Source organism: Mercenaria mercenaria, chromosome 6 (genome assembly GCF_021730395.1).
Source record: "Mercenaria mercenaria strain notata chromosome 6, MADL_Memer_1, whole genome shotgun sequence".
Taxonomy (NCBI): domain Eukaryota; kingdom Metazoa; phylum Mollusca; class Bivalvia; order Venerida; family Veneridae; genus Mercenaria; species Mercenaria mercenaria.
Window position 1 is genome coordinate 16,517,056 of NC_069366.1, and position 25,005 is coordinate 16,542,060.

Sequence of the window (25,005 nt, forward strand, 5' to 3'; positions counted from 1 at the left end):
CAGTTTATTGGTCAATTCAGAGTTGTCCCCCTTTGATTTATTTGGGTAGGTACCATCTCTACATTCAATGTAGCTGATATTTAGTGAACAAGTGGCGTCAAGTCAAACAACCTGTTTTGTCTATCACAGACGACAAAATATTCAACTATGTACATTTTTAACAGTTTTTATCGGTACATACGAGCATGTGTATCCATTTATAGAAAGATATTGATTGTATTAAATGCTCAGTTTTTCATAATTGCAAACAATGTCCATACCCATCCTTTTATCTATTGCCGCCGGTAATTCACTTATTGATTTCACATGACTTAAATGTAATACAATAAACTATAGAAAGCACGACCACAGATTCGCTCGGTGATGACGTGGACAACTGCATAAATGAAATTAATGAACTTGAAACAGCAAATGTAAAGCTTAATGCAATGTAGTGATCAAAGCTAAATGCATTTCCGAAAACGCATCAAGAATGGGAATAGGACAGCGTTTGATAATATATGAGCCGTGCCATGGGAAAACCAACATAGTGGGTTTGCGACCAGCATGGATCCAGACCAGCCTGCGCATCCGCGCAGTCTGGTCAGGCTCCATGCTGTTCGCTTTTAAAGCCTATTGGAATTGGAGAAACTGATAGCGAACAGCATGGATCCTGACCAGACTGCGCGGATGCGCAGGCTGGTCTGGATCCACGCTGGTCGCAAACCCACTATGTTGGTTTTCCCATGGCACGGCTCATATGATAAATTACAACAAAAGTCGGAAGAACCTATATATACTATATTGAATTAGGCGTTACAATTTGTCTTATTGATAGTGTTAAACTTGTTCGTGAGATGTAACATCCAATTTAAAATCATTCCTCTAAACTTTACGGGTCTTAAAGATTTAGCAAAGATGTTTATGACAAATATTCTCGATACAACGGGCTTGATTAACTTGAACTATTTATATGTTCGCAAAGAGACTTAACAAATCTGTCTTCAGCGATCTATACTGGACAGACCCGCCTGCTTAGCTCAGTAGAGAGAGCGTAGATCTACGGATTGCGGGGTTGTATACCTCGCTTTGGATGTGATTTTTTTTCATGTGAGGAAGTCATCCAGCTGGTTTGTGAAAATTTGCTGGTTCTACCCAGTCTATTAAATAATGCTCAATTGCACCTGGAGTTTTCCTCCACTATTAAAAGCTTAAAGTCCCCGGGTTCGAATCCAGCCTCAGGCACCTGGGATTTTCCATCATAAAATGCTTTGCTCTTTGATTTGTTACGGCTAGAATACGTAAAACGCGACTGAAAAAGACCGCCTAATTTCAAAATTTGTAAGGTTATTTTCATCCAGACTTGAATTCGTGATTACGATATAGTGAAAGTACAAAACCTGTGTTAGATTATGTCTAAATCAGATGCTTCTGACGTCACAAGGAATGTGAAAATATTTTATTCTTAGATACGGTATAGCTGTTCAGATGGTATCAATGAACTTATACAGGAAATGTATAATTATTTTTCCCTGGAATATACTAAAACCCAAATATCTTAAATAACATGCACCAGTCTTACTCACTTTGATGTTTACAAATTTAACTTTTTTTTATTTCCAGTTTCCTAGCTCAGTAAAACAAACTAAGAAATGTTTCATTATCAAAATACATATATTACGGGTAGTGTATAACAGAGCAATTATAGCTTACTATTGCCGTAGTTGAAATGCATTAGGCTAATCCTTTGTAATGGAATTCATTTTCGAAAACTATGTTTTCTGTTGTGATTGAAATATTTAGACTTATATGTGTAATAAAACCATTCTTAGTAGACACTCAGTGAACTTGTTCATCAAGTTAATACTTGTCTATTATTTGAAAGAAAACGACTTTCAAAAATATAAACTAATATCAAATCAAAGAATATTGGAATTACAAGACCTGTTATAATGTTTTATCTAAATGACTTCAGAGAAAACTCTGTTTGGTGTTTAAGATTTTACGGAAAATGTGGATATCTATAAAGATTTTTTTGTTATATTAAGATATCATTTGTGTTAAGAGACCTTTTTTGCCCTTCCTTTGGTGGTCTCTTAATGCAGGTTGCAAGGTACATGTTATTGTTCATAATAAATAAAATCTGTAAAATGATCCTTTAGAAGCATAGAATGCAAGCAAGAAGAAATAGCAGATTCGGTTTGATTGAGTCTGTTCATGAGAGGTAATGAACTCACGCCCCCTAGCACAGGCTGAATCGGACCTCTTATTACACCGGCACCTAAAGCGGAACTCTGTTATATTATTATTATCATAATTATTATAATACCAGATTTATATAGCGCTCTTTTCATGATAAACACGTTCAAAGGCGCTTTACATATAGCAAACGCAGCCACACGGCGCGGAATTCATCCTCTACTAGTACAGACACAGAGCGATCTGACCAGAGGGTCAGAGTGAGATGAAGCCCCCAGAATCCTTTTTAGATACAGACTTGTCAGGCTAACTTAGCCTAGCTCTTTGCGAATGGACAGTCTGGTTCTTTAACGTGCCCGATGTATAGCACCGATACACGCGAAGCCAGTAGCCTACAGGCTTTTATGTTAGGTGGGAGACACTAAGGAGTATCTCAGAAATTCCCAGTGTCTGGACCGGGATTCGAACCCCGGACCTCTAGATTGACAGTCAAGCATGTTACCACTATACCATCGGCCCACCTATTATTCACCTACTGAATGGACTCCATGATCCCAAAGAACCAGAAAATATTACAAGACTCTTCATGCCGAATAAACAATCCGCGTAACATTCTCGTAAACTGGAAAGGTGTGTAAACAATTTCCGATATTACATTCCTTGATATATACAGGAGTAGTGCAGACGCATTAAAATGCCGCATCCAAATGTTTGTCGGTTGTTTTGAAATTTAAAAGAAAGGCCCTCTCTAGAAAGAATCTTGATGACAGGATAAAGTTCAGTTGATTGGAGTTTACTAGTATAAGGTTCACAAGTGTTTTTAGCTCACCTGAGCACAAAACTGCAGTAGAAAGGAATTTCAAAGTGATTCTATTTGTTTTAGGAACTTTTTATCTACACATAATCTCTTTTAATTAGTAAAATAATATTATGTAGAAACCCTCAAGAACATTAGGCAAGCTATTGATTGTGCCTGTATTACGTATTTATACAATACTATATCATTTCGATTTTTCATGTAGGCTTTCTCTTACGAATGTACGATTTGCAAAACTATTCGGAAAATGCCAAATTCAAATAGAGAAATCATAAACGATAAACACATACTGTGAAAAGCATATAAGCATGCGCTTTATATAGCTACAAACGTACATTTATTGCATGTAATTGGTAGAGAAAGTAAGCCAATGAATTTAATGTTATTTTCAAAACAGACTGGAGAAGTGAAAAGTGTTACGTTCAAAATACATATAGCTGATATTCGGATTTTAACCTATATATGCTATCAACTGTGTCCCTTAAACAAATAAAACGTTAAAAGTGCGTTTTCTGTTGGATTTGTATTCTTATCATATTTAGAAAATATGTTAATGCAATATTTAGAAATACAATTTACTTTAATTCTACACCTCAAATGGATATCAGCAAAATCATAATACTTCCTAGTGTGTTATAATCTAGTATTAAATTTATTAATACATGAATATGCTTAATAGGATTTCCGTTGTGATAAGGTCAAATCAATTTAAGTTCATAAACTGTTTACTTTTCTATCGTACAGTTTTAAAAGAATGACCTATTTGATACAATTTTGTTAGGTTTTTAAGGAACAATCCTCTCAGAGAGAAAAGAAAGACAGTTTTTGCAAATTCGGAATAAGTTATCAAACAAACTGTAAATAAATATTCTATATTACAGTTACTAAACCACCCAGCTAAATTATCATATTTATGTTATATTACAATGTTCATAAATACTATTCCAATGTGTGATTATTTTGTTACATAAATCAATATGAGGTCAGTTACAATCATCATTATAGCATAGGGAAGTGTAGAAATGCAGTCGAATTAATGATGAATCGCAGTGATAATCAATTAATCATAAATTGAAGTTTTTAATCGTTTTTTCCCCAAATGATATATTGAAGGTTCGAGGTGAGTGGGGGTGTGGGGGTTGCATGTTGTTTTTTTTTTTAAATTACTTTATTTCATCAGATTCAGCGCCCAGTCTATATTTTAACCCGCTTACTACAAAATATACACAAGTGAATCAGTGAACTGGGTACTTATTGAGTTCTCGTTATACAAAATGAAACATTTATTATGAAATAATGCACTTTTGTCATCAAACAATTTTGTATTTTATGTATCTGATGTTATTTGATAACAGCGTTTATCTGTATTTTTTACAGAACAAGATTTTTGCCAAAGGAAAATAATCATAATAATTTAAAGTATGAACGGATGCCAGATTAAAAACCTGCGGTTGAGGAATTTCTTTTGATTAAAAAGAGAATTGAAACATGATAATCTGCCATTCTTGATGTTCATATGTTAGATAGTAAAGCTATAACGTTTAGATTACGTCTGATGTTGTGCTAAGCCACACACAAACCCAATGGTTCAGATAAGTGTTGTCCTTTTGATTTTTATAAGGGATAGTACTTCTTCAAACGTCAAAAGGATGATCAGGGCTAAAAAAGAAGGAAAAGTCAACCCTACACCCATTGTCCACATTTCGCTTAATCTAAACATGCTCTGTGGGAGTTTCAGTGAAACATTTTCAGATAAGAAACATTGATAATAGCTTCGAAGCTTTTCACACAAGCATATTAACGAATTTCTATTGGAGAGTATATCATAACTTAGATTAAAACAAACTGTCTATATCTCCTCAGTCTCAATTTAACATAAATGTGAAAAGTCATCACTAATACAGACAAACACTCACCTTTGCAAAAATACTACATAAAGTGAAACTGGCGGCTACAGTTCCGCTTTTATCCGTATACTGATACCGTTAATTTCCCCAAAACAGCTTGATTAAATATTAGCTAGGTTAATATAGGTATTAGTCCCTCTCATTAAACACTATCATAGTACATTAAAATGAAACATTAACATAAAACAGTTAGTGAAACAAAATTTACACTACGTTTAACCATTACAGAAACATATTGAACATAGTCCCACGGCGGCAAACAGAAACAAATACTGTTTGAGGCTGGTCAGTAAATATATTTGAACAGTTATACCACTAGGAATATTGAGTCTTTCAGTCTATCGAATTTCAATACAGCCTCTGTAGAGAAAATACGTAAATTCCTTTGAAACATTTTACTCGGAGAGGATATTAAGAACGCGCATCTATTTGGTTTTCTCACTATAATGTGTTAACAATTCCTTTAATCGGCAATATATATTTTGTTAGCTGTTGATGAACAAAGAGGACTGTGTTTTGGTGCTGATTAATAGTGAATGTTGGCACTTAATATGTCCATAATATTGTTAATATAACAGTTTACATTAGAAGATTGATTGTAAATCATATTCCATTTGATCTGTAACATAATTTATGTTGACTGATATGACAATGATAGTATCTGCAATATGCAGGATAAGTGAATGTGGTTTCCTGTTGCCAAGTTAACTGGTTTAAACTCCCCTTTGATGTTTGAATCACTAATGTTTCTAGGCCCCAGCCAACACACGACGTCGGTAAAACGTTGGATTTTGGTCATGACGTCGGCGACCATAATCCATCGTTAATCCGACGTCAAAACCCCGGCGTCTATTCAACGTCGGCATGTGGTCGGAAATGAGTAAGGCCACAACCAGCCGATATAACTATCATCAGCTTATTCGCTGTAGTAGAAAACCTAAATTTGTTGTAGTAATTTGCTTTATTTGTTATGCGAACAAGTTACTTCCCTTTACCGCGCTCAAAAAGAGTCTACCAGGTGGCGCAGTCATTGGCGGTAAAATTATCTCCACTTTCATTCAGGCGTATATACAGAAGAAGAAATTTCTATTTTAAGTGAATTTGCAGTATTGAATCACTAGTGGTGCCCTAGACTGTTTTCTTTTATTTGTTTGAACATTGTCTAATTGTTTAATTGTGTCTATGTATTTTTGTGTAAATGTCAATTATTTACATTCACCTTTCTTTTAGGTTTCGTTTTGTTGAGACCGAGTTTTTGGAAGTGTCTTTTCCTTGAACCTTTGTTCTTGATTAAACACTATACCAAACTAATTGCAATACACTACTATGCTTTTCTTCTAAAACGTAAATATTCTATTCCCAAAGCGTAAACAGCCAAACATATTACAGCAAAGAAAAGAATTTAATCACTTTGATTAAGCTCGATAAAGCTTTATCACGGCAATAAAACGACAAAGGAGAAAGTAATTTCCGAAAATAATTCTGTATGCAATAAAGAAACGTGCAAGTGTATTTGAAATAGAGGCGAGAGTCTTTTGAAAGGAATTTAATAGAATTCATTTCCAAGTTTCATTTCAATGCAGATACAGAAGTATCATAGGTTTTTAAGTCGAAATTTCGATCGAAAGATTCCAGTACTGTTACACGTAATGGAAAATGTTCAGATTTATTTCCTCCGTGGACAAAGATTCTTTTTTAAACCCTATGGATTTGTTGTTGTTTTTTTTAAAAAAAAGATGGGAATTGAGCAGAATATTTTAGATGAAGAAAAACATTTGACTGTTATTCGATTTGCCATCAAGAAAATACCCAAATAGCAAAACATATAAAACAGAAAATGACAAAAAGCAAGTATTTGAATTATTTTGTTTCTACACATTCAAATTTTGTGTTTAGAGCTTTTAGACCTAGTTTTAGAAAAGGTTTGTTTTTGACGACTTGTCGAATCTCCAGCTACATCATGTACTTCATTGAATACATATTTAACTTACCGTCAATGGTGATTCAAAAGGAACTCTTTTAAAATCTGCTAAAATTCTTTTAGAATCATACCTTAAGCTAGCTCTCCGGCTTTCATTCAGTTTCATGTTTAGAACAAGAAAGTGTCTTCATGGCCTATTGTCCAGCACAATAGAATGTTATGCAATACTGGTTACAAGCAAAACGATAAGAAAGATATTTCAAACATGTGGCATGCTATGCAATTTGTAGGAGAGATGCAGTGTGAATGCCAAACTAAAATAAACGGTTACATTTCTCTTACCAAGTCCCATTTTATTTATTTCACCTATTATACATACTTACTTATAGAATCCCTATTATTCGACTGTTGATCGATGACAAACTTCTCGGAAAATTGTAAATGTAGGATATTATGACAGTGACTTGTTCCGGTGAAGGCTTTATAGTATTGATTTCATACTTTAGAATAATTTGCAAAGAATATGTTATTACCTGTTTGTTGTTTCTATTGTTCACTTTAAGGTTTTGTACCTTACCAGGCGAAAGGTTAAGGATGTTACTCAGAAGCAAATAATTTCATTACATTTGAACTTAAAAAGAATAGATTGTAGGGTGGGGGGGGGGGGGGGGTTACAACTTCACATGTTGATAAATATTCATGGAGGGTTTGAAAAAAAAGGAATAAAAAAGTTTCGGAGGAGGGGTGGGGGAGTGGGGGTCGAGGCGGGTTGACCGGGTGAGGTTACAAAACTTCTCATGTTGATAATAAATATTGATGGATAATAAGAAATGAAGAAAAAAAAAGTGGGGAGTGCATGATCGGCGCGGTGGGAGTGGGGGGAGGGGTGTGAACAGGGCGGTGGGGATGTCCGGGTGTGGATACACAACTTAACATGTTGATAATAAATGTTCATGGAAAAAAATGAAAGAAGTTTCATGAAAATCTACTAATTGGTTAGTCTGTTATGTACAAATATGTGGATTTTTAAACAATTAAAGGGCAATTACTCTGAAGTTACTAAAGAGATCCTGACGAAATAAGGTGTGCACTGCCACATTATGGTGATCTAAATTCAGTTCTAGGTCAAATATGTCACAAGTTATGAAGCAGAAATTGCAATATATATATAGTACCCTATATAGTTAACACTAGAAATTCTACTAATTGGTTAGTTTGTTATGTACAAATATGTGGATTTATAAAAAATTAAAGGGCAACTACTCTGAAGTTACTAAAGAGATCCTGACGAAATTAGGTGTGCACTGCCACATTATGGTGATCTTAATTCAGTTCTAGGTCAAATATGTCACAAGTTATGAAGCAGAAATTGCAATATATATAGTACCCTATATAGTTAACACTAGAAACTACTAAGAGCCATAACTCTGGTGTTACTTGGAAAATCTGACTGAAACTTGACGTGCCGCATTTCATGTATATGAAATTTTGTTTAAATATTCCAAACCATTTCCTAGATATGGCTCCGGACAGAAAGACGGACGGACAACAGAAAACTAAATCCACCCGATTTGACACAAGTAAAACATTGTCATTAAAACATGTTCCTATTATTAAATAATAATGCTTTTTTACACCAGAAGAACATATTTCTAGAATTCGACTGAAAAAAGGCCAATAATAAGTAGACATCGCATGTTAACGAAAATGGATCGATCCCGATTTTTATCGCTTCACTCAAGATCTGTTCGCTATCAATTTAAAGGTACATTTAAATAGAAATAAAGACAGAACTGCCCATAGTTGTACTATTGTGCAAGATGTGGTTCATACAAGTAATGTTGACACTAACTAGGCACAAGGAAAAGGCGTATTCTTTCAAACAATTCATGGTAAGACACTCTTTGCACGTGCCAGAAATAGACATTTTTTTTTAATTTGATAGTATGTACCTCATTCTGTACATCGCATGTTACAGTAACCAACAAACAGGATCTGTCCATAAGACAGCGCGCTCCACTATTCGGGGATTTGACAGTAAAATGAATATATGTCTGAATAAAAGGCCTACTTCAAAAGGAAGATACACCAAGGAGCATAATTCCATCAAATACACAAATCTGAGTTATTAGGATTGTTACAATACATGCAGATGATGATGATAAAGATATGTTTTGAGTTTCAAGTCACTCTCTTATATAGTACCAAAGTTATATCCAGAAAACAAAGTTTGTAAAAAATTTAAGTGTAAAAGGGGCATAATTCAGTCAAAAATACAAATCAGAGTTATGGGGATTGTTACCACACGTGCAGATGATGATGATAAAGATACATTTTAAGTTTCAAATCTATATCTTGTATTGCATTAAAATTATATCCAGAAAGCGAAGATTGCAAAAAAAGTTTAAGTACAAAAGTGGTATAATTCTGTCAAAATCACATTTACAGTTATGGGGTATGTAGCCACACATGCAGATGATTATAAACAAATATTTTTAATTTCAATCTGTACATTACATTTTAAAGTACCAAAGATATGTCTATAAACGAAGTTAACAAGAAAATAATTCAAAGTATAACTTCTTGGTAACCTTGACCTTGGGTATGATGGGCCCAACCCCTGCACATACTTTGTTTGTGTGCTGGACAATGTGTATGTGAACTTACAGTATGATATAAGCAAAAGTAACAAAGATATGACAGAAAAACAAAGGTTGCCAAAAACCTTTAACCTTAAAATAACCCAAGTATAAGACCTGGGTGACCTTGACCTTGGGTATTTATAATGGGCTCAGCCCCTACACATACTTTGTTTGTATACTGGACAATGTTTATGTGAAGTTACAGTAAGATATAATCAATAGTAGCAAAGATATGACAGAAAAAACAAAGGTTGCCAAAAAACTTTAACGTTAAAAATAAGTATAACAGCCTGGTGATCTTGACCTTGGGTATAATGGGCTCAGCCCCTACACATATATTGTTTGTATACTGGTCAATGTTTATGTGAAGTTACAGTAAGATATAAGCAATAGTAACAAAGATATGACAGAAAAAAACAAAGGTTGCCGAAAAACTTTAACCAAGAAGGGTCATGCCGACGCTGGAGTGAGTAGTATAGCCCCCCTATTCTCTGAATAGTGGACCTAAAAAGCATGTTGTAAGTGGAGAAGAAACATTTATAGACAAATAACTGCATTAGACTATGTTGTATGTATTAATATCGCGGTACTGTAAGTACTTTAGTAGTTACAGAGATATGTACTTTGATGCAAAATTTTAACCAGAATTTTCTAAGTACAAAAAAGGCATAATTCTGCTAAAAGTCAGAGTTACGGGACATAGCCAGTGACGTAACATTATGACATTGAAGACATGTGTGAAGTTTAAATTGAATATCTTTGGTAGTTACACAGTTTTTTACTTACACGCAAAAATTAAACTAAATTTTTCTTTAAGTACAAAATACTTCTGCTAAAATGCATGGGAGCATAAATGTCACTATCTTCTCAACATCCCCTATTTTTATACAACCAAAATACTTTTAAAATCATCGCATAATTTCATAACTTTCCCACAGGAATGGTCAAATGCCTTATGTGTGTATTCATTCTGTAAAAAAAGTCCCTTAATTGATCTACCTCTAATGCTTTTCAATTTATTGCAAGAGCTGTTTTATTAAGTTTTCTCATGACAAGGTACAAAAATTGCAAAAATTATATGATGTGCCTCCTATCCGTATAGCAAGTTATAATAACCTACCATGTACTTCTTATTAAGTCATTTCAGACTACAGTTTCTTACATTTGCATAACTAGGTAAAAACAAAATGCATGCATTTTCACCTGATGTTTTTCATATTTTTCATAACATATAAAAAGTTTCATCAAAATTGCATTATCTTTTTTTTTGTACACTTATTGAAACAATTAGAAGGACATTCTTGTAGACGGAATTAAGTCACCTAAAAGAAGTTTTAATCACTAAATAAGAATTAGTGAATAAATTGAATTCAATATTATGTATCGTTTCCTGTAGCAGCATAAGTACCGATTCGTGTTAAAGCATGGACAGACAAACTGATAGAAGTAGTAAAACTATAAACCCTCTAGTGAAATAGGTAGGGACTAATACTAATTTTCTTAGTTTTATTGTGTATAATGATAATAAAAAAACTTTCTCGAAAATAACTGTACTGTACTTTAATTGGTTTTCCAGATAATTTTGTTTCAAGAACAAAACTGATAAAAACAAAAAATGTATTATTACTCACCTGTAAAAAAAAAATGATTAAATTTATTTTATAGCTCTTTGGAAATTATGGAGAAAAAAACGTTCCCTGCTTTGTAGACAACAATATAAGACTTCTATAAATTTCTGCTGATTAGTAAAAAGTAATAAAACTTGTGGTCGGTAATTCATGTAAGATAAGGTCAAATAGCAGGTAATTAATGTGAGGATGTCGGCCAGCACAGCAGGCCATGGAGATTTATGGGATATTAACAGTTACAGATTATTTGCCTAGCTGAATAGCCCCTGCTAGATTTTAGTAACCTTCTCGGACATTTTGGTAGGACTGTAGACAGGAAGAGAATAAGCGTGTTTGCTTTGAAGCTAACAATAAAAGACCGGATATGACACAACCGTACAGCGTATAATGCTTGCTACTTATTTAGATTTCGATATAAATAGAGGTATTTCATGCGCATGACTAAACTCATCATACAGCATTATCGGTCAATAATTTCAATATCTATTAATCTAAGCAATCCAGATGTTCATGTCTGAATGTATCCCTTGTTCATTATGTTCGATGAATATGGTTTCGATTCAAAAGTTCACAAAATATTTTTCGAATTTTTAATGCCAAGATCTAAACAATCGGAGTGGATATATAAATATTTCGAATAATACGGATTTAACTGACTGTTTCTGGTGTTAACAGATATATTAACCCTGCCTTATATTCTTATACAGCCCAAATTTAATCCTAAATAGTTACATTCACCATGTACGAAGGGGCAATGTGACGTCGTTCACCAAATCATCAACAAAGTGGCGTCTTTCCAAAAATCTTTGAAAATCGGCTATCAACATTTCAAAAAGAACATTCAGTATTTATAGCTAAAACTCCCCTTTCTTACGGTAAAGCTCAAAACTGAATCGATATGACCATGCGATTTTCCTTAGATTTAATGATATTTTGAATTAAAATCAGGAGCTGTATTTTATCGATTTAACACGGAAAGGTCTTTTTAGCTGTCCTGTCTATGTACTGTAAAGGTCGATTGTCAAAGATTCAACTGATTGTTTTCTTATATTCGTGGTAGGAAAAGTAAGCTACTGTAAAATGTAAATACCAGGACTATATATGCGCTTATACGGGTAAAAACCTCATTTGGACTTCTGGCGAAACATCTGAGAATCGCTACCGTGATTAATTGATATGACAGAAGTCCTGATGTATGTTGTTCATATCCGTATAAATTCACAAGAGTTAACAATCAGTCCTTAAAGTATTACATTATACAGAAGTAGCACATTCCCATTTATCTAACACTGTTCTCATAATCACGTCTTTATTAACGCACGTAGTTTTCTCCGTCGTAATAATGCCGTTAGTGATCTTTCTATGAGAACTGTGTATCGAATTCCGATAGACTGCAAAACGATAACAATAAACATAACCTACAGCTTTTAGTATTTAACTACATTAAGTTCCATTACTATAATCAATGTAAATTGAGAACATATAATAATGAGACACAATAAGTTACATTTTGCTTGTTCTATGTGTGAGGAGTGTTGCACATTTCATAACCTCTCCAACCTCTCCTGTTGAGTTTGCTATAATTCTGCTGGGTTGCATTCCATGCCTCTAAAATATGTTTTTATACTTTTCACTGAGTTTAGAAAATTATTTTTGAAGCAATAAATGTATTATGAGGGATTGTGTATGCTGATGAAAAACTTGAGTAAATGTTTTTTAATGTTTTGATGGAACAATGCCAGTAATCATTCAACTTGGGTCATTTCAAAGAACAAAACTGGGTGGAGCTTTTTATGTAAAATTGGGAAACAATCTGTATATCTTAAATAAAAATAAATATCAGAAATTATACCATTTGGCATTTGGAATAACACACTGAATGACATCTGAATTGTACATATATGTACAAGCTTGCGCTTATCATTGACAGGCAATTAAAATTGAATCTGAAAATATCTTAAAAGTTCGAAAAGATAGAAATTCATATTCTATCAGAATAATTGTCATAGCAAACTACGTTCGTTCTATATGCGAAAACTAAAACATACTTAAAGCTCAACATATCAAGTAAATGATTGTTTTGAATATTAATATAAAAAATTAACACAAAAAAATACACGAAACAAAAAAAAAAAATAACACAAAAATACACGAAAGTAGACTGGCTGAAACTACTTCCGGTGGTAATTATGACTGCGCATGCACACCAAATTAAAGAACAATATATATTCAAGCTGACTGCTAAAAAGAACAGATCTATTTTTCATTTCTTTATCAAGGAAACAAAACATTTTATTTTCAAGGAAAAGCTTATCGATAAATCGAGAAGAATTAAAATACTTTAGAAAATAAGACTTCCTGAATTTGCTCAATGATTGAAATACTTTCTCCCGTAGGTAATGACGTAAGCTCTAATTGAAAAGTGATAACATGCGTAACACATTTGTAGTCTTGTAATCTAGTTGTTAATGAACTGTGTCTACAGACCTTTTACTCTACGTCATTTTACTAGGGGCTTTAGATTTAAACAGTAGATGATAGAAGTTAATAACACATCTGAAGCGGGAAACAATGCTATACATTAAAATGAACGTATTACTTAATAAATTAATTTAGTAATGAACTAACGCTTACATTTATCATTAAACCGTATTAAAGAGTCATACAGAACTATAAGAAAGGCTATGCCTAGATTCTAAATATCTTTTGAATTGCATCAGGTACCTGTTGTTTAGATCAATCGAAAGAGTTTCAGCAAAAAATGTATGAACAAATAACATGGATAAATAATTTTATCCTATTTTTGTCATAATATATCAATTATACAATGTAGTTTGGGTCCGCAGCCGCGATATTCTCACATTTTGCGAGGGAATTTTCATTTATAGATTTGTAAATTATACAATAGCGATATCACAATGTCCTCATTTAGCGTATTTGTTTACAAGTTGATTTACTACCCAAATATTATTGTCTTTCTCCGCTATTGAATTATGTATTTAATATCAACAAATCATTAATTCACCTTTACTTCCTGTTATTATCAGGGGTGAAGGTCATTTAAAACAGCTGATTAAAACTGTACATTTTGATTGGTGAATGAAAAATTCCACAGGTTTTCGAATGGAATAGATAAAATGTTCTTAAGGGGTGTGCAGGTGCTGTATTGTTAGGCAAGACTCCTGTGGAAATAGCTTACGTCTTAAACCTGAATCCCCTCGGTAGTGAATTTGACTACAAACCTGCCAACTCTGCCACTCTGATACGGAGTGGTCTCCCGTAAACTATTTACAGTCAACTCGTCCCCATTTTGGTCATTTCGTTGTCCTTGACGATTTTAAATTGGTCATTTCGTCCCCCACTTTTCGGCCCCTCCTTTTTAGCCTTATTTTTTGTCAATTTCCTAGATTATGATTGATATAATTATGATGTAAAATATGTTTTATGTAAAAAATGTTCTACATAAAAAATATGAACATTTCACTTTTAAAACTACAATTTGTTTTGCTTTATAAATACCCGATCTATGTAAAAGTGCAGAGTGCATGAACATTTCAAAGCGTGTGTGTTGGCTAATGCGGCCGTGTATTTTTTTAAAGATAATTCTTGTTTACTCTATCCAAGTGCACAAATTCTTTATTCTTCTTTCATATTATATATTATTTTTGAGATAAAAGATATGAGTATTCTTAGATTACTCTGGGCACAATCTGACTAAAGTTGGAGATGTATTTTAGTCAGATTTACTCTGGGCAATGCTTTTCAGGTAATGGAAGGAATATAATGGTATTGATTTCAATCAACAGCTTGTAATTGATTGAAGACATACGGGTGAATGTAGATTTGATAATTGACATTTCTGTTCGTGATGTTAAAACCGTTCCTTACTAAAATCGATTTCTGACATTTTTATGAGAAATTGTTTACGCAAAAATCAAGTATCCAGAAAACATGTCATTATTGAATTAAGGGAAGGATTGATGATATGGCATCTCGTAACAACAAAGTTTTCATAAACTTAGACTTGTATAGTTACGAAATATTTTCATATCGATGTACTAGTAAGTAACGTGCAGAATACGGAACTACCTTGATATTAACATTATGCAGACAGATGCTTCGTGTTAAAATTATATGTAACATAAACTTGTATAGTTTGTTAAATATTTGCTTAAATCATTCCAATATCTGTTAAATCAAGTAATTTGATTGGTTTAGCTTGGATATTCATACATAGATGAACACATTGATATTATTTTTGTATATTTCGTATAGTGTTGCCTAAAACTGAATGCCGAAACTGAGATGAGTAGTATCCGAACACTGGCAGTCACTCTTCTTTTTCTGAAAAAAAAACTTTAACGTTCGAGCACTCATTTTCTTAGATTCTTTCCTATCCTATTATCATAGATTTCGATTCAAAATTTGAAGAAAAAGGTACGGACAGCAAAAACATTTAAAAAATGGAACAGCAGTGTGGAAAGGTATTTACTTGGGATTATGAAGATGTTTTTCAGGTGTCCAAGCATTTAAAAACCATACCTTTAAGGCACAAATAATATTCTTCTCATCTATAACTTAGATGCAGCTCTTCGTACTAGCCTTACTGCTATTATATAAAGCTTTCAGCTCACATGAATGTGTCAAATTACATACTGACTCAGTTTGATGTATTTAATAAAGTCCTTTTGGTATCAATCAAATAAACCACAGTTTGACAGTTTATTTGACAGTTTATTTAATACTCTCAGCACAAATACAATTGTGACATGAGGATACACAAAAAAACATTTATAATATATACATCAATTTGCCAGTACCACGAAATGTATTTGTTATAAAACCATCTACTGACATAAGCATCCATGTAAACAAGGTAGGCGTGAAAACGACTTTAGTTGCATAACTTATTGTTTTCACACAATATAGAATTTACTGGAATTGCATTTATGGACTTTGCTTGCAGCGTATTTTCCATATTATTTTTTTTTTTTGCTGAATTTAACGTCACTCCGACATAAAAACTGGCCATAGGGCGACTTCCCAGCTTTACATGGTTGAGAAAGACCCAAGGTGCCCCTCCAAGCATTATTTCAGGCGCAGGGCGCACCAGGACAGAACCATCTACCTTCCTCACATGAAAGAATGCTACATCCCAAAACGAGGTATCGAAACTACAGCGCTGAGGGGCAATTGGTTCGAATACAGCGACCTTAACGACTCGGTCATAGATGTCCCATTTTCCATATTACGTATGCTACACGATATGTTACGAATTTATCTTATCGATTACATTTAATAATATTAGATAAGTTTTTTTGTGTTTAATACCCCTACTTTTTCTTACAGTAGCGTAATAACAAGGCACTGGAAATCAACGTCCGTAAACAGAAAAGATGTCGTGACGTTCCATGTCAAATTACGTTTAAGTTTTAATATCGATTCTAAAGTCTGTAAGCCCGAACACTTCCCTTAAGAGAGAGGGGCTGATCCACTAAACACGGGATTAGGAGTTAGATTCCCGGGCGAGGTGTATGTCCTCCGTGTCAATTTTGATGTTTTTGTCTGAAGTAATTTCGCCGTCCAACTCCGATTCATATGGAGAAGTTGGCAGTTACGAACAAAAGGTTAATACTGCTACAGAATACAGAAACCTAGGTTAGGTTAACTGCCCGCCATTAATCATTTAATAGACTATTGAAAAACGGCGCTAAACCAAAAACAAACAAACTGTATTCTGCAGCGTAATATTACGTATTTTAAATTTGAAATTACTTCATTTTCATTTAAAAACAAAATGAAAATTCAGTTGCTGTTCATCTAAAACTGCTTGAAAATTAATTTAAGCTTTAATTTAAATCATTATAGTTGTAGTATACTTTAACTGGTCTATAATGCGTTAGTATTTTAAAAACAAGAAAATTACAGAAATAGGCATTTTAAGCACCAAAACTTTCGGCGCGAAACCGGGTACTTTTTGGTCAAACTATGCAGGTAATACAACGTATACTATACTTAGACTTAAGCTCACGAAAAGTCAACCTTGGAAAAACATGCAGTGTTGTTTGTGAAAATATTTTTTCAACGAAATAAGTCAAATACTTCTATTCTTTTTTTTCAAACGAACGGCTAAATTAAATTCATAAAATTATACATGTTCATAAATTATATTATAGAAAATTCTAATTTACCTTTCTATTGATAACACCTGTCCAGTAATTGCACATCCAGCAACTGTGTTCCTTAACTAACTATGTATCCTCTGTCTGTGTTATAATATATAATATTGCATCTTTCATAACAATGACTTAAAAATACGACAGATAAAATTTGTTTTAAGTTACAGATTAAACTGTTTTAAGAAAACTGTAATTCTACTTAGAGTACAAAAGTACTAAATATAAAATATTTCTTGTAAGTTCATATTTCTTTTGTGATAAAAGGTTTTATTATCCTTTGCTCCCCCTGTTATACTCTTTACATTAGAAAATGTGTTTTGCTTTGGTACTATGATGTTATTAATCAGGAGATTACGTATTTTTTGTTTTTATTTAGCGACAGTCCAGTGCCACACTTTAATGTCAATATAAAATCGTATCAGTAACGACTATTTAATTTTTCGTCATATTACAATTCCTTCATTAATGTGAACCACAAAAGAGAACAGGTGCATCTGTAAATGATAGCAGATTTTCTATTAACGACTAAGTTACAATTTCTATAAATACAAATGACCAACGTGCTCAGTCACAAAGCTGAAACGTATTCAGTAATGATGATTATCTGAGCTTAACTGTATCGTTGAAACGTGATAATCAACCATTCTTGATGATGGAAGAGGCGTTTGCAATAACTGATGGATTACACTGTGATAGACCTTTTCACGGGAAATCTGGTGATGTTATTGTATTATTTAAATGATCGAATTGTATCTTTCAAACGCCAACGACTTGCTTTAAAAATACACACATGGGATAGACAGACCTATTATACATTCTTACATTTAGACATATGTCGTCAAATCTATGTCATTTTATTCGGGAATCGATCCTATCGATTTTCGTCGCGATCGATCCCTCATCGGTAACATACGATATACTGAATGAGATGTATCCTATCGACTTAAAAAATGTGTCCTTCCGGTACGTGCACAGAGCGTCTGACTTCGGATATTTTGGAAGAATACGCCTTTTCCTTGTGTATAATAAGCGTCCACATAACCTGTCCGAACCGCGACGTCTTGCACATTAGTACAAATACGGGCAGTGTTGTTTTTATTCCAAAATCTACCTTCAAATTGATAGGGAATTGATCCTATGCGATGCGACGAAAATCGGGAAAGATCTATCCCTCTACGGTAACATGCGACAAACCGAATGAGATATTTGCTATCAAATTCAAAAGTTTTTTTCAAATGTTATAGGAAAAGTTGAAGTCAGATCGATTCCCGATTGAGACAGTGCCTTATTTCATATTAACGTGTTATCACAAAGGACAATTAAATTTTACACACTAATGGTCCTGTCGCTAAATTGCTTTCGTTTTAAGTTATCATAAAATGGTTCCAGTTACATAACATGTTACCTTAGTTTGGTCATTTAGTAAACACTAAAATTTGTAATACAATCACTGCGTTTAGCACAAAACCATGAATGTTACAAAAGGTAGAATGAAATATGCGAATTGCATGTAAAATAAGATATACATTTAGACTGAAAGGGGTTAAGAGTGAGGTAAGGTGCGAACCATTAACCAGCTGAAACTCCCCTGCTGTGCACTCGTGCTTTGCCACTTTGTTTGTTTTATCCGTATCGTCCGAATGTTTTACTTTGCCTAATTATTTTTGTATAATTATATGTTTACGTACACTGATGGGTTACGGTTTGTGTAGGCAGAGTTATTTCTGTACTTCAGTTATTATTGTTCGTTTTACTTAGTGTTTAATTATTTTCTGGTCCAATGGGAAATTCATTCATTCAATATAACTGTATTATAGAATTCCGCAAATTCCGGTGCCAGGGAATAACGTGATGGATGTTGCATATGTGATTGCTTCTCATAAAAAGACTCAATCAAACCGATTATTTTGCTTGCCATAGTCGGGTTCCATGATTCCAAACGATCTTCATATAGACCGCATTATGTTTGTTGTTGTGAAATTCGAGTGTGTGTTTTTGTTAATTTATTTCCAGAGTAAAAAAACAAAGTCCAACAAGACTCGATTTGTTTTCCTATTACACAAAGAAGGCTGAAAACTGAGTGTTATTATTCATTCTAACACGACTCGGTTTGATTTCCAGTTAAACAAAGAAGAAAATCAAGCTCTGTGTATTCTGCGATAAACAACGGTTGACGCGCGGACCGGTAGGAAAGCATTATGACGTCAATTAAAACGTCAAATTGCCTCATGACGCCCGATACATTACTCCCCGGGTAAATGAAGTCCAGCATAATATTTATTAAAATATATCAATGAGCATGTCAGAATGAAAACAATCAATCGTTCAACGCCCTCGTGGTTCAATTCCTACGCATCTGAACTCTGAACCGTGGTAAATCAGACGATAAACCACTCGAAGGCCTTGATTATTTGTTAAACAAATTCATTTTTCTGACGTCACAATTATTACATCATAATAATGTTAGATGACATAGCTGGAAAAGAAATCAACAGACACCAGGCAAATATTTCATGGATATCGTCAAGGACCTTTTTAATAATCCTTGATCGTAACCTTCAATAATTGGTCGTTGTTCTAATTAAAATAGGGAAATGTTTATTTACTAGAAACACAAAAAACTGCAGTCAAATCATTTTATGGCCATCAGTACTGGACTCGTTTTGATTCAAAGTTGCATTTGACAGTTGAAAGAACTTCTGCAATGTTCTGAAACTGCTCTAAATGTGAGGAGATAGAAAGAATATTCAGTTAGATTAGGACAAGGTTCCAAAAGAAATTGTAACGATCCAATGATGGAGTAACCTCAAAAGTGCATGTATGAATGACATTTACACACAGGATAGACAGAGTAAACAATTTTAATACAAAACGAAAATGTGACATAATAACGATACAAAGTCACACTTTCTGGGTCATAGCGCCAAACGCTTTTGCGCCACGCTAAAAATAAAAATGTCACAAAACTGGCAGGTTATAACATTGCTGTTTGTTTTGCCTCGACCATGCGTTCCAAAGTCATTTTTGCTTGTGGATGTTAATTTAACACTAACAGTCTTGCTTGTAAACGTGACATTATTCTTGCTTGTAAACGTGACATTATTCTTGCTTGTGAACATGACATTTTTCCCAATACGAACTTTATTTATTTTGAACATGACATTGTCCCAATACTAACATTCTTGCTTGCTAATGCGACTTGCTTTTTGTATACAGTTAATATAAGATGCTATGAAAGAAAACTCAATGCTATGACATTATTCGTTTGTTCATATAATTTGTATATCGTAGGAGTTAATTCAACAAAACTTTTTAACGACTGAATGGATTTGTCTAATTACATAAAGAATATATATGATCGTTTGTCTATGAATGGCAGAAACATTCTTTACTTCTTAAGGGAACTGCAATGGAAGAGCTTCTAGAACGTACCAATATCTCAGACCCTTTTTGAGTTTACATTATTTGAAGAATAGAACAGTAAAATTGTCTAATTTATAAATGTCACAGCTGTGGTCTTACTGCAGACCTAGAAACCAAAGAATATAATGAAAGTCATATCATATAGAAAGTCCATGTTTTCAATAAATTCACTGCAAGTATTCAATCAATATTCTACTTCCGAGAGCGCGATATATTTTATTTCATGATTTTTCTTATCAACTTTTGATATTTTCTTCTTTAAATACATTCTTGAAGTGAACCGCATGCTGATATATCATATAATTTTGAATAAAACCTTTCTATGTTCATTAATTAGGTCTGAAAGATTGATATGATTTGTATTCGATGCTTATGTTTCTGGACAAAGATCAACTAAACTAAACAAGAGTGTCCTGCTGGCCTCAGATTTTCACAGATTTTCACAGGAAACGTTTTTGTCATACATTATTTCTTTTAATAATTCAGTTTACACGCCTTCTTCATCAATCTTTTCACTAATCAAGATGACTTTGAACCATTCAATAGGTGTCTCCCTCCTAAGAGCTATTTCTTTGAATCTTTTTTAAAAATGAGACTTATGGTTTAGAAGATGGCGTTTTTCTGTTTTTAGCTCTAGTGGTCATATTTGTTGGCAAATGGAAATAAAATGTATATTCTCTGAAGACGGTCTCATCAGAAGATTTCCGTGAAATTAATTTACAATTATACCTCAATTTATTAGGACATGTAGTTCGGTATATTGTTCTAGGTTTTCTTTGACAAATCGGAATAACCTGAACAGTCTTGGTAAAGAATTCTCCCAAGAAAGACTTGAAAAAGTATCATGTGGGAAATTACTGATTAACTGACTAAAATTATACACATTGGGAAAACCACGCGCTCTGTATTTTGCTGAATCCAAATAATCTTTTCAGAGAGTCACCCAATATTTGTGAAATATCTTAAAAACTGGCCAGCAGAAGAACTTAAAACGTTGAACCGATTTCAATGAAAATTGATTCGTCTCTCGACATAACAGCAGAGGCCGTTATGATTCTGTCTGACAATTGAACAAATATTCCATTCTTTAGATAGTTTTCCTCAGTTGATCTTCAATGACAGAAATCATTTAGAAAGAAAACAAAATCTCATATATGGAATAAAATACCTATAGCGGGGAAATTAAAACAGTTTACATTTACATTTTGATATCAAATATTTCATCAAAAATTAAAACAGTAAGGTTTCAAATGAATATCAGAATACTCGTATTACTAAGTTAGTATCAAAGTATGTAAAATGATTACACACAATTTGAAACCTAAACTTTATTCTTGTATAGAATAAGACATGACATACAGCGTTGTTAATCGGAAAGACATTACATATACAACGTTATATGCAAGAAAAAAAAAAAACGTCACCTTTCATCACATGTTTGTATCGCACAATTAGCAGTAAACTCTACCTGATCAAATTCCAATACCGTTATTAACGTATTCAGTTTTATCTCTCATCGTAATGTTAGAGTGGCCTTTCTTTGAAAATTTACATCGACTTTCGATAAACTAAATGAGAACCTTGGCTACGACTGCTTTTTATTTCAGAACGATCAAGGCCAATAGTTTAATCATTGCGAAATTCACACAGGTTTATAAGCCAAAAATAAAAATTGTTTCAGAGGATTCCGTGCGATGTTGTAGTCGTTTATACAAATCGTTTGTGGAGTCTTTCAGAGTTCAGAAAATGATCCTGTTTCGGTTTTTGTTATTTCCGCCGTCGGAAGTCTGTAGCGACAGAACAATTAAACATATGAACGAGCATATCCTCGATAATATTCAAATCAATCAGTGCTATCGATCGGGCTTCGGTAATTGCCACTATCTCCTTTTAAGGCCGTTTTACTTAACCAAAAATGGTCCGAGTCATTTCCAAGAATTCAAATAAGCAAATTCAGCAAAACACTTTACTGTTTATGCCAGTATGTTATATGACTGAATACTGATTGTAAATGGTTTGTAATTAATGAGCGAGGTGCTATCACAATACGCAACTTGGAATGAATTCATTAGTGCGGCAAGTCGTTGATGTATTCATGACCTCTGAATAGAAAATATTAAGTTTGTTTCATTTTTGTGTTCTTGAAACTTGACCGAAAATCACTGGCTGCACACAACGTTTTTTCAGATTTTCTCCTGAAAATGCTTTTGCCGTGCCGTATTCAGAATGATTATAACTCCTTTAGTCAAAAAGAAACACAGTAAGGACGCAAACTGTTCAATGAAATTAAAGTAAAGAAAGAAATAACTTTACTTATTGCCTGAAAATAACATGATTCGAAAAATACAGACTACACACTTACAAAATAACGGTCGGAGAAACTATCGAAAAATGAACAGACTAACAAATATAAGACAAAAAAAAAAACAACAACAAAAAACTAAATTTTCCGAATCAGAATGAAATGATTAAGGCTTAACTGTGATCTTTTATTAATGAGTAACATGTTAGAATATCATACTCAACACCCGACCTATGTATTAAGTGGTCGGTCAGATACTGATTACCAAAATTTCATATTTTGGCATGGACTTTACAGTTATCGGAGGCTTGGCCTTGTCAATTACAAAAAGTGTACTAAAAGGTGCGAACTAAACAGGAAACTTCCTTTGCACATAGTGAAAATAATGAGTATTCACACATATCCATGCAGTAGAATTGTTTGAAAACAAGTAAAATATTGACAGTGACTTACGTTCTATTAGCAATTTTAATCTAGCTGGTTAATATAACGATGTAACGATGATACCACAAATTTATTCAGTTATGCTTTATTTTTACCTTCCCTAAAAATCTCTAAATACCATCTTTAAAGACTTTTAATAATATCTGGTGCTTTGGGATCATGGAGTCCATTGAATATCTGTGTATATAATAAAATTATGCTTAATTATCCTGAACTTAGTTCAACCGAGTATGTTATTATTTGCTCGACTGCGTTCTACGCTTTAAAATATTCTTTTAACAGATTACTCTGTATTTGATAAACATGCTTTTATTAAACTGAAGCAGGTGCATGGATTTAAATTTGCAACTTACATTTTAAAAGATAGGAAAGAAATGAGTTATTGAATAATGGGATATGTAGGAAGAGCAAAACTGTATCTCTTTGGACACGTTCTACTCGTTTCTAAATCAAAACTGACAAATGTTCATATTTAACAGTTTACCTTTTTCGGACGTTGCCAGCAAACAATGCCATTTTTTCATCCGCCCCCACCCCGCCCGATCACGCACTCGAGAATCTGACCGTTCTAAAAGTGTATAACTGAAAGCAAAATACCTAATAAATATTTATATTCCCAACGTTTGCTAACAGTACCACACTGGATAACCGACAATCCTGACGCCCGCTGGAAATGTAACCCAGCTGGAAATGTAACCCAGCTGTAAATCGGTAGGTAAAGTTTTTCATTTATTTCTATTGAAACGAAGCCAATTCTTGCAAATCAACTTGACAGTTTTGTCAAGGAATGGCCATGGCTTACATTTACAATTTCTAGGCCAAAAACGATCATTATGTTTTGAGATATTCGCTAACAATTTCTTCAGTTTGACAAATCGAGCAAAATCCAAAGTTTTGCGCAAACTGTTTTGTTTATGAACAACCTGTGAAAACGTTTATCATCTGGTTTAACAGATGTGTCCTTTCGGAACACCTGTGTGAAGTTTCCGGGTTCTACGTTATTCTTGAAAAAGTATATTAGCCGTTAAATAGGCATGGTCGAGAAAAAAAGACTGTCGAAAACGGCCGCTGTATTTGAAATAGGCATTCGTTGAAGTCAGCTGTCGGCTATCGAGAATACAGCTGTATAAAAGTAAAAAAAAACTGTCTTGTAGACATGTTATATGTCCCATTGTGTCTCTTTTTTATGTATATTTTGTATCTGTTTAGTCTCTGTGTTTTTGCGATTTCTTTCATCTTTCATTTGTATAAAATGTGTATACTTGCAGTCAGTAAACATTTTGTATATACTTATGTATGGTCCTTATTGCCATGTCGAGTAATTCTGGTTGGTTTCATCATCATTGTCCTTTTGGTTTACTGTCTAGAAGTTGCTTTGTTCCTTTCGTCCGTCCGTCCGTCCGCCCGCAGTGTCTTGTCCGGGCTCTGATTCTACATGTATGGACTGATATTTAAGTATTTATTTTTAAACTTCAAACATGTGTTACCGATGATACAAGTATTAGTGAGGCGCATTCATTAATGACCACCTCCAATGTCAGTATAACAAAAAAATCTTTAACAT

General features: G+C 33.5%; 1 protein-coding gene across 1 annotated transcript in view; it reads right to left on the bottom strand.

Moving 5' to 3' along the window:
- LOC123549549 (uncharacterized) overlaps positions 1–5,115 on the bottom strand; it is a 30,596-nt gene extending 25,481 nt beyond the window's left edge. Inside the window, exon 1 of the mRNA XM_045337724.2 lies at positions 4,912–5,115. The gene's annotated coding sequence lies outside the window, so the exon portion shown is untranslated. The remainder of the gene's footprint in view (positions 1–4,911) is intronic.
- Positions 5,116–25,005: the final 19,890 nt, after the last annotated feature.